Source organism: Schistocerca gregaria, chromosome 4 (assembly GCF_023897955.1).
Source record: "Schistocerca gregaria isolate iqSchGreg1 chromosome 4, iqSchGreg1.2, whole genome shotgun sequence".
NCBI lineage: Eukaryota > Metazoa > Arthropoda > Insecta > Orthoptera > Acrididae > Schistocerca > Schistocerca gregaria.
In genome coordinates this window covers 305,548,016-305,558,925 of record NC_064923.1, presented here as the reverse complement: position 1 = coordinate 305,558,925, position 10,910 = coordinate 305,548,016, and the positions used below count along the sequence as shown (strand labels likewise).

The window sequence follows — 10,910 nt, the reverse complement described above, 5'->3', positions numbered from 1 at the left end:
AGAGTTCAGCACCACAACCTACCTGCTACCGTCGCAGATCTATGGACTCGTGGGTCTTCCCTACCGTCCCGGGTCAGGATACCAGCGTACCTGATACTTCGGAGGACTGACCTAGGTCTACCTAAATGGCATGCCAAGATCGTCGTACAACACGGCAACCGTCCACGGCAACCGTCATTGCGGTCCATCAGTCGAAGAATAACGGCGGTGAGCTGGAGGGGCAGAGCACCTCCGAAATCGGTATGTGTAAGTCCAATACAGGTGCTGCATTCACTCACTGCTTCTTCATCGTGGCACGGCCAGCGCCTGAGCCATCCCGCCCGGCGAACGGGCCAGTAACAGCCAGTGCCGCGTCAGCTACCTTGAGACGACCGAACACCGCTTACGACACGAATCCTCGACGGCCATCGACAGCTGATGTAAACAGCAAGTCGAGACATTGATTGTAACTGTGGAAATAAATAATAAATTCTGAACGTATTTCACAGTGCATTCCGCCAACAGCAGGTCATCATCAGCCTTCTGAGGAAAAATGGCAAGGAGCTAACTGCGAGAGTGCTTCCTCCCAACAGTCGCCTCTTGCAACATATTGTCCAACATTACAGTCAACACTTCGGCGATGCGTTCGTCTTTCAAAACGATAATGCTCGAGCAGACTACGGCTAGCTCTTTATAAAATCAGACTAATATTGGACTACTGTTATATGGAGTAGAGGAAAATAAGTAAACAATATATTATGAGAGCTACAAAAGCTTCGTTAATTTATCATCATGATAGTTTTCTACAACAAGATATAGTTTGGAATTAGTTCGTTCACCAATGATTGCATTATTCATAGAGATGTCACCTCCCTGAATTTTATTGTTAACTATGTCTTCAATTTTTCCAAAATATCTGTGTATGTCATTAACCATTATGTTCATTGTCCTTACGACTTTTGTACTTATTACTACTTGAGCAAGCAAGGAAGTGTTTTTAAATATCGGGATGGTTTATCATGAAAGTCATGGACTGTGCGGCTGGTCCCGGTGGAGCTTCGAGTCCTCCCTCGGGCATGTGTGTGTGTGTTTGTCCTTAGGATAATTTAGGTTAAGTAGTGTGTAAGCTTAGTAGTTAAGTCCCATAAGATTTCACACACATACGTACAGACACATCATGAAAGTTTTTGAGTGCTGGAGCAATCCTTGACACCGGACCAGGAATTTAAGTATATATCTTAAGTATAATGGGCACCATAGTAAATAATTATTTGAACGAAGAAAATATTTTTCTACTTACGCTTTTTTTGTAATCATCTTTGTTGCATAGTCGTTATCGAACAATTAGCTGCGTAAAAAGCATATTTCCGCGAAGAAAGGGGAACACATTACAGTCGGCGTAAGTGTGAAAATGCAGCCTTCGTTCAGAACTTAAACCTCCAGTGTGAGGTTTCTAGAATGAATGCTAAGAGAATGAAGGGAAAGAGCGATACTATATACATCCAGTTACGTATAAATTTGATTTGTTCCAATCCAAATAAACGTAATTAACTTGTATTCAATTCCTCAGGACAATCAGTGGAATCAAAAATGACACATATAAGAGATAAAATATTTTATTTTCAATAATAACAACAATAAATATCACCATGTATAAAAGTGTCAGTCTTTTGTATATAAAAATATCGTTGTGAAAATGTTTCTGAAGCACACGAAAATGTAATAAATAAGAAGTATGAATGAATAGAGAATGATTCAGTGACGATGACGAAGCAGTGCAGTGGTCAGCAAGCAGCAGTTGGTCACTAGCGGCTGCCCTGACGCCTGTACACGAACAGCGGCCGGAAGACGAGCGTCGCCGCAGCCGCCATGTCGTCGCCGGCTGGATCTGAGGCCTCGTCCTCGTAGTCCGTTACAGGCACCGCTCTGGGTTCACGCGGAAGGCCTTCGGCGGGCTCTGAGGCGCGTCTGTCCAACGTCACAGTCAACGGAACCAGCAGCACCTGCTGGCGGTCTCCAGAAGGCAGTGCCTCACATACCAAGGCTAGCAGGGCCGCAGTGAACAGCATGGACATCTGAAAGACAAAAAAGTCTTAAGTAATAAACAGAAGGCATTAATTACAGCGCCGAATGAGGTCACTGCTTCACACATCACTCACGAACAGTCACACCCGGAAAAATAATCAATTGTATACCAAGTAGTTCTAAACAGTGGCTAGTTGCAACTTCCTGGCAGATTAAAACTGTGTGCCATGTCACCGCAATATTCCTTCTTTCAGGAGTGATAGTCCTGCTGAATACGCAGCAGAACTTCCGTGAAGTTTGGAAGGTAGGAGATAAGGACCTGGCTGAAGTAAAACTGCGAAGACGGGTCGTGATTCACGTTTGGGTAGCTCAACTGGTGAATAGTTGCCTCCGATAGGCAAAGGTCCAGAGTTCGAGGCTCTGTCCAGCATAGTTTTATCAGCACACACACAGCCTGCAGAGTGAAAATTCATTCTAGTGACTAGTTGTCAGTTCTGCATATTAGACGTCGATTGTCTTCTATTCACGTAGTACTGCCCTCTCCCAAAGTGCAGAGCACAGGGAGGTTTGGTTTAATCTTTCCCTGGGTGAGGAGCTTCCTATCTGAAGCCTGTCGTTTCGTCGCAGTTGGCTTTCTTTTGCTTCTTGATATATACACAGTAAGACGTTTTAGTGGGCCCCTTATTATTTGAATATACAGATTGTTTATCATTGATCCATTCGAAACTGACAGGCCTATTTGACACGTGATATTACTAAAACAGGTATCTCGTTTTCCTTTGAATCGATTGTACAACAATAACACGAATTCTGGACTTCAGAAAGATGCAAAAGACTGATCTGAAAATTTCATTATGCCAGTTTTAGTATATAATCGACATAAATGTGAAAATAATCAAGATTATAACATGGTTAGGACATATGTGAGAGCGTATTACTAAGAAAGATGAGTTGGACTGGAGAGGAACAACTGAGGGAAACCGTTAGAAATCCACCAAGCGTTAGAGGTGGAGCAGTGATAAGACTATACTCGTATTTGTGAGGACAGTTGTTCAACTAAGCGTCCATCGAACTGATTTAATTTTTCTGTGATTTTCATAACTACTTAAGTTAAATAGGAGTAGGGTTCCATCGAACTTTCAAATCCTACCCGATTTCTGACTTGAACTCCATCTCCAGTGACCTATTCGTCAATGGGGCTCCATCTCTAGTGACCTCTTCGTCAATGAGGCGTTAAAGTCAAGTTTTCCATACCTCAAATTAATCTTCCATACCTCCTTCTAGAATAACTTGTAGAGGAAACTTTGATTATAGAGAAAGGAAAAATTAAGCAGACAAAAATGTTTTTCCAAAAACAGAAGTAATAGACCTTAGGACATGGATGGGTGGCAGTCCAGGTCTGCCGAGTGCTGTTGGCAAGCAAGGTGCACTCAGCCCTCGTGTGGCCAATTGAGCAGCTACTTGACTGATGTCCAGTGACGCCTACCATCTGAGGATGACACAGAGGTCGGTCGGTACCGTTCAGCCTTTCAGGGCCTGTTTGGATGGAGTTCAGTTCATATGCTCAACATTGGCAAAATAAAGGCTCGCGATTGTTAATGTCATTCAGTTTCACTTACAAAATGAACATACATGAGCGCAACGCATAACGCTGATTCTGCACTGTTTCCATTTGGAAATGAGTAAACGCACACCCTTTTCTACCGTCAGGGGGAACCTTGTTTCTTTGAGGTTTTTGCTATAGTTCTTATGGTCTTCAGCCCAATGATTGGTCTGTTATGTGTAAGCCTCTTTACCTCTATGTAATGACTACAACCAACATTAATTTGAAGCGGCTTACCAAGTACATCCCTTCGTGTCTCTCTACAATTTGTATCTCCCCAGCCTACAGTTCCCTTCATTAACAAACTGACGTTTCCTCGTGATGTGTCACGTTGACAATTTCACCTGTTACTCGAGTTGTATTATAAATTTCTGTTTCATCAGGCCGATTCCGTACCTCCTCAAGAAAAGTGAGGATCTGTTAGATGACGATCAGTTTCGCTTTAGGAAAGGTGAAGACACCAGAGAGGCAGTCCTGGTGTTGCGGTTAACAATGGAAGCAAGCCTGAAGCAAAATCAAAAAACTACCGTACGATTTGCCGACTTAGAGAAAGCGTTCTACCATGTAAAATGACGCAAAACTTTCGAAATTCTGAGAAACGTAGGGGCAAGCTCTAGGGAAGGACGAGTAACGTATAATATGAACAGGAACCACGAGGGGACACTAAGATTGAAAGACCATCGAAGTGCTCGGACTAAAAGTGATGCAAGACGGCGATGTAGTCTTTCGGCCCTACTATTTAATCTATACATCGAATAAGCAATGAGAGAAATATAAGAAAGGTTCAAGAGTGGGATTAAAATTAGGATGAAAGTTTATCAGTGATAAGATTTCCTGATGGTATTGATGCTGTCAGTGACGGCGAAGAAGAATTACAGGATCTTTTGAATGGAATGAACAGTCTAATGAGTACAGAATATGGATTGACAGTAAATCTAAGAGAAAGTAATGAGAAGTAGCAGGAATCAGAACAGCGAGAAACTTAACATCGGAATTGCTGATCACGAAGAAGATGAAGTTATGAAATTCTGCTACTTAGGCACCAAAATAGCCAATGAGGAGTATCTAAGAATGTAAGTTTGAAGAATAGCATTATGTGGTAGTGAAACATGGACAGTGAAAAAACCGGAACTGAAGAGAATCGAATCATTTGAGATGTGGTGCTACAGGCGAACGTTGAAAATTAAGCAAGGAATCAGGTGATTCTCCACAGAATCGGCGAATTAAGAAATATTTGGAAAAAACTGACAAGAAGAAGGGAAAGGATGGTAGGACATACTTTAAGACATCAAAGAATAACTTGCATGGTACTAGAGGGAGCTGTAGAGAGTAAATGCTGTAGAGGAAGACATAGGTTGCAAGACATCGAGCAAATAAGAGAATACGTAAGTTGTAATTACTTCTATGACATGAAACTGTTTGAACAGGAGCGGAATTTGTGACTTTCGCATCAAACTAGTGAGAACACTGGTGACAAAATGTGCACAACTCACCTTAATGGCAATCATGATGGATCCTGGCGGAGAGAGCGACTGGGTGCTGAGGGGCAGCCTGGCTGTCAGTGTATCTGCAGCTTCTGCTACAAACACTCATGCCCCAGCCTTATATATCAGAGCGGCATGCACTGCCCGTTAGCACCTGTTCTGACGTCTCACTGACTCAATAAGGAAGATGACATCAGTCTACGGACGCCGGAAGCTTTAAGATGTAAGCCACGTATGCCATCATGTCTATTTTTGTCGGTCCGTGAGCAATTAGACAGGACGGTTGGGCTAGGCCGAGACCGGGCTCGCAGTACGGTTCTCTCAAGGTTGCATAATGAGTCGAGCTGTTGAGTAGATAAATGTGTCTTCTGTCTCCGAAGTGATGCTTATTTTATTTATTTATTTTCAATATATAAAATATACAGCCAATCGGTTGCATAAGTTTAGCCCTCACAACACCAAGGGGGAAAGGGGGAAGGAAAGAGGATACTTTCTGCCGACCCTGTTAAAATACGTAGTAATCTATTGCAGTACTTAATACTTTAAGTTCTCGGAAAAAAGTATTCACTGATTTTAGTGATTTCTTGTATCGGATTCCGTAAGTGTTCTAAATTTTCCAACAAAACTTAACCAAGAAATATAAGTCTTAATATTGAATGTAATTTTTCGTAATAAATGTCACATTCATATGTTCAGCTTCAGAGCTCTTTCTGCACACCTATATATGTTGTGAACGAAAATCAACGAAAATGAACGAAACATTTATTTTAAAAAATTTTTGTGTTAGTCATAAAGTACCCATCCACCCCACAACACGAAAAAGCGTTGTTGTTGCTAGGATTGTGCTAAAAGAGTTTTTGTGGTTCTGTACCCAACTTATGCATCAATACAAAGTATGTTGGCAATAAAAGTTAATCACAAAGTACCACCACCCCTCCCCCACCCCCTCCGTATTACACATTATGGAAATGCGTTGGTATCTGTGTGGCTAGCGTAAAAAACATGACCGGGTTTTCGGTACCACTAACGGTATCTGCTTCAAAAGGAAGTCACATAAATTACATGACTTTAAAATTGTAAACTTGCACGAATTTAACGTCATGTCATTTATGTGACTTCCTTCTGAAGAAGATACCCTACATTAAACTTATGCAACCGGTTGTCTGTATACTTAATATATTGAAAATTTATTTACGGTTGTTGATGTCAGCCGTGTTTAAGAGTGCTTATATTATCGCTTTATAGGTATTATTATCCCAAATGCTATAATTATTGGTTTATTGAGGACTAGAGCTAGTACAAGACTGCAATGAAGCCCACATCAGTGTGAAAAAAAAGTAATAAGTATAGTTGTTAGTTAGAAATACAGAAGTATTGGTCCCGTCACATTATTACGAAGACTTTACTTTCTCATGTACATTCAAGCCTTGCTTTTGTATCTTTGTAGTTGTCAAATGGCTCTGAGCAGTATGAGACTTAACTCTTAAGGTCATCAGTCACCTAGAACTTAGAACTACTTAAATCTAACTAACCTAAGGACATCGCACACATCCATGCCCGAGGCAGGATTTGATCCTGCGACCGTTGCGGTCTCGCGGTTCCAGACTGTAGCGCCTAGAACCGCTCGGCCACTCCGGCCGGCAGTAACTACTGTCTTTAAATTAACCGATGAGTTGGAAGAGCTGTAATGTCCATTTTTTTCAGAAGAGGTCTACTAGAGATAACTATTATTTATAGCTGTCCGTCAATCGTTTGGTGTAACAGGGGCCATATTCCATCAAAAAGAGTGTTCGTTAGAAAGGTACTGAGTTACAGAAGGTACCACATCCATATAAACAAGTGTGTAGTGGGCATTTTCCCATTGAAGAAAATTCTACGATACATGCCTAACGAGATAGCTAAGACTTGGTACAAGAATCATAAAAGAAGGTTGTATACATGGAAGAATCCTCGAGATACTAAAAGGTATCAGATAGATTATATAATGGTAAGACAGAGATTTAGGAATCAGGTTTTTTAAATTGTAGGACATTTCCAGGGGCAGATGTGGACTCTGACCAAAATCTATTGGTTATGACCTAAAGATTAAAACTGAAGAAACTGCAAAAAGGTGGGAATTTAAGGACATAGGTCCGGGCAAGCTGAAAGAACCAGAGGCTGTACAGAGTTTCAAGGAGAGCACAAGGGAACAATTGACAGGAATTGGGGAAAGAAACACCGTAGAAGAAGAATGGGTAGCTCTGAGGGATGAAGTAGTGAAGGCAGCAGAGGACAAAGTAGGTAAAAAGACGAGAGCTGCTAGAAATCCTTGGGTAACAGAAGAAATATTGAATTTAATTGATGAAAGAAGAAAATATAAAAATGCAGTAAATGAAGCAGGCAAAAAGGAATACAAACGTCTCATAAATGAGACAGGCGAAATACCCTCAGACTTCAAGAAGAATATAATAATTGAAATTCCAAAGAAAGCAGGTGCTGACAGATGTGAAAATTACCGAAGTATCAGTTGAATAAGTCGCAGCTGCAAAATACTAACGCGAATTCTTTACAGACGAATGGAAAAACTGATAGATGCGGATCTCGGGGAGTTTCGAACAAGTGAGGCAATACTGACCTTACGAGTTATCTTAGAAGAAAGATTAAGAAAAGGGAAACCTACGTATCTAGCATTTGTAGACTTAGAGAAAGCTTTTGACAATGTTGACTGGAATACTCTCTTTCAAATTCTGAAGGTGGCAGGGGTAAAGTACAGGGAGCGAAAGGTTATTTACAATTTGTACAGAAATCATATGGCAGTTATAAGAGTCGAGGGGCATGAAAGGGAAGCAGTGGTTGGGAAAGGAGTGAGACAGGGTTGTAGCCTCTCCCCGATGTTATTCAATCTGTATACTGAGCAAGCAGTAAAGGAAACAAAAGAAAAATTCGGTGTAGGTATTAAAATTCATGGACAAGAAATAAAAACTTTGAGGTTCGCCGATGACATTGTAATTCTGTCAGAGACGGCAAAGGACTTGGAAGAGCAGTTGAACGGAATGGACAGTGACTTGAAAGGAGGATATAAGATGAACATCAACAAAAGCAAAACGAGGATAATGGAATGTAGTCAAATTAAATCGGGTGATGCTGAGGGAATTAGATTAGGAAATGAGACACTTAAAGTAGTAAAGGAGTTTTGCTATTTAGGAAGTCAAATAACTGATGATGGTCGAAGTAGAGAGGATATAAAATGTAGACTGGCAATGGCAAGGAAAGCGTTTCTCAAGAAGAGAAATTTGTTAACATCGAATATAGATTTATGTATCAGGAAGTCGTTTATGAAAGTATTTGTTTGGAGTGTAGCCATGTATGAAAGTGAAACATGGACAATAAATAGTTTGGACAAGAAGAGAATAGAAGCTTTCGAAATGTGGTGTTACAGAAGAATGTTGAAGATTAGGTGGATAGATCACGTAACTAATGAGGAGGTATTGAATAGGATTGGGGAGAAGAGAAGTTTGTGGCACAACTTGACTAGAAGAAGGGATCGATTGGTAGGACATGTTTTGAGGCATCAAACAAATTTAGCATTGGAGGGCAGCGTGGAGGGTAAAAATCGTAGAGGGAGACCAAGAGACGAATACACTAAGCAGATTCAGAAGGATGTAGGTTGCAGTAGGTACTGGGAGATGAAGCAGCTTGCACAGGATAGAGTAGCATGTAGAGCTGCATCAAACCAGTCTCAGGACTGAAGACAACAACAACAACAACAACAAATGCTATCAAGCTCTTGTGGGATGTGATGGGAAGACGTAATGCCAGGTCCACACACATCAAAGACCATCCAGCAGCTGTAAGTCGCACTAGTGAAGGAATAGAGCGTCCTACAACTAGAGCTCCTTATATACCTTGTAGCCAGTATGGGAGCCTTTTACATAGCATCATTTGACGTCTATGGTGACCATACTCCCTATTAAGTAGCACGCCCCACTTCTCGTTATGTAATGGATACCATCACGAATCCCGTCGGCTTCAGTGTAACTATTGAGTAAAAGAAACATTTCTGTTCGTCTCATTGCATACTTCTCTTAGTCACCTTCTGTACTATACTGTAGCAGTTCTTTCTTTGTATGGCCCTAGTTTTATCGAGCTGTGTCAATTGACTGTGACACTTTTTGTGAAAGGTACTTTCGTCTTTCAGCTTTCCCCACCAGTGTATTGCCGTTCTGATTATTATTGCTGTTGTCGTTATGTACTGTAATAATTCTACATTTGTTATTTCTTCCTTCTTCTTCTTCTTATAATGTGTAGCTCTTACACTACATATATCGATCTGTTAACTGGCTAAGAATGTTTGGTTACATGTAAGTTAGGGGGTGAAGCTCTAATCTTAGCATTTTAAAGAAGTCCATAAAATAAATGTGCCTCCTTGTTCTGGCGGAACTCACGAAACTGAGCGAAGTATTAAAAACAGTTTTGTATTGGAGCAGTACATGAGAAAGCCAATCTGTTTGGTCTGTTAACTAAGCGTTCTCTCCTTAAATTCAATACCTGACCTGTTCTGTATCGGACTTGTTGGCAAGGATCTTTTCACTACAGTTTCGTGAATTACACTTTAGTGTTTTGCCATGCGTACCTGTTAGTGTGTTTGTTCTATGGGAGTTACTGTTGGGTGCATTAGCTCCCTGTTGTTGTTATTCTAGTGATTTTACTAAGAGTAGGTCTATAAAATATGGAGACCCAGACGGGAAACAATGGAAATGAACAAATTGGCTCTTTTGAGAAATTGCACGATAATGTTTCACTAAAACCTCGCGAAGGAAATATTTGAAGTACATGGAATGTGATTGTTTTATTGAGATAAGTAGTTTCTTTCAGATATACAGCACCAACGTAAATTTTTAAATGGTAAATTCTACCATATTTTCATTCTTCGAAGTTCCTCAAAAGGTACTTAAGATTGTTTATTTGCAAACTAAGTACACTTAGCTTCGATTAGCATTGCCTTATCTCTGTTAACTTCTTGAGCGCATTATCGAAGCTTTATTCGAAGTGTCTCAAAACATGAATTTAAAAAGTCCGAATGGTTTCGATCTTTCATACTAAGATTACATTAATTTTTTGTGCTGTAGTAAAGTATAACCAACACAAGATTAAATGTAGGATTCAGCACAAAATGAATTTAATTTTAGTAGACAGCAATAGGTGTAATGCAGGAGTAGGTTTAATAATGAATAAAAAAAATATGAGTGCGGGTAAGCTACTACAAACAGCATAGTGAACGCATTATTGTGGCCAAGATAGACACGACACCAACGCCTACTACAGTAGTACAAGTTTATATGCCAACTAGTTCTGCAGATTATGAAGAAATTGATGAAATGTTTGATGAGATAAAAGAAATTATTCAGGAAGTGAAGGCAGACGAAATTTAATATTCATGGGTGACAGGAATTCGAGTATAGGAAAAGGGAGAGAAGGAAACGTAGTAGGTGAATATGGATTGGGGCTAAGAAATGAAAGACGAAGCCGCCTGGTAGAATTTTGCACAGAGCACAACTTAATCATAGCTAACACTTGGTTCAAGAATCATGAAAGAAGGTTGTATATATGGAAGAACCCTGGAGATACTATAAGGTCTCAGATAGATTATATAATGGTAAGACAGAGATTTAGGAACCAGATTTTAAATTGTAAGACATTTCCAGGGACAGATGTGGACTCTGACCACAATCTATTGGTTATGAACTGTAGATTAAAACTGAAGAAACTGCAAGAAGACGGGAATTCAAGGAGATGGGACCTGGATACACTGACCAAACCAGAGGTTGTGCATAGTTTCA

General features: G+C 40.4%; 1 long non-coding RNA gene across 1 annotated transcript; it reads right to left on the bottom strand.

Annotated features, from left to right (window-relative positions):
• Window positions 1-1,579: 1,579 nt before the first annotated feature.
• Window positions 1,580-5,190, bottom strand: LOC126266991 (uncharacterized). The gene is made up of 2 exons (XR_007548953.1): window positions 5,101-5,190; window positions 1,580-3,540 (listed from the first exon to the last, which is right to left on the bottom strand). It is a non-coding gene; the product is annotated as an uncharacterized LOC126266991 (long non-coding RNA).
• Window positions 5,191-10,910: the final 5,720 nt, after the last annotated feature.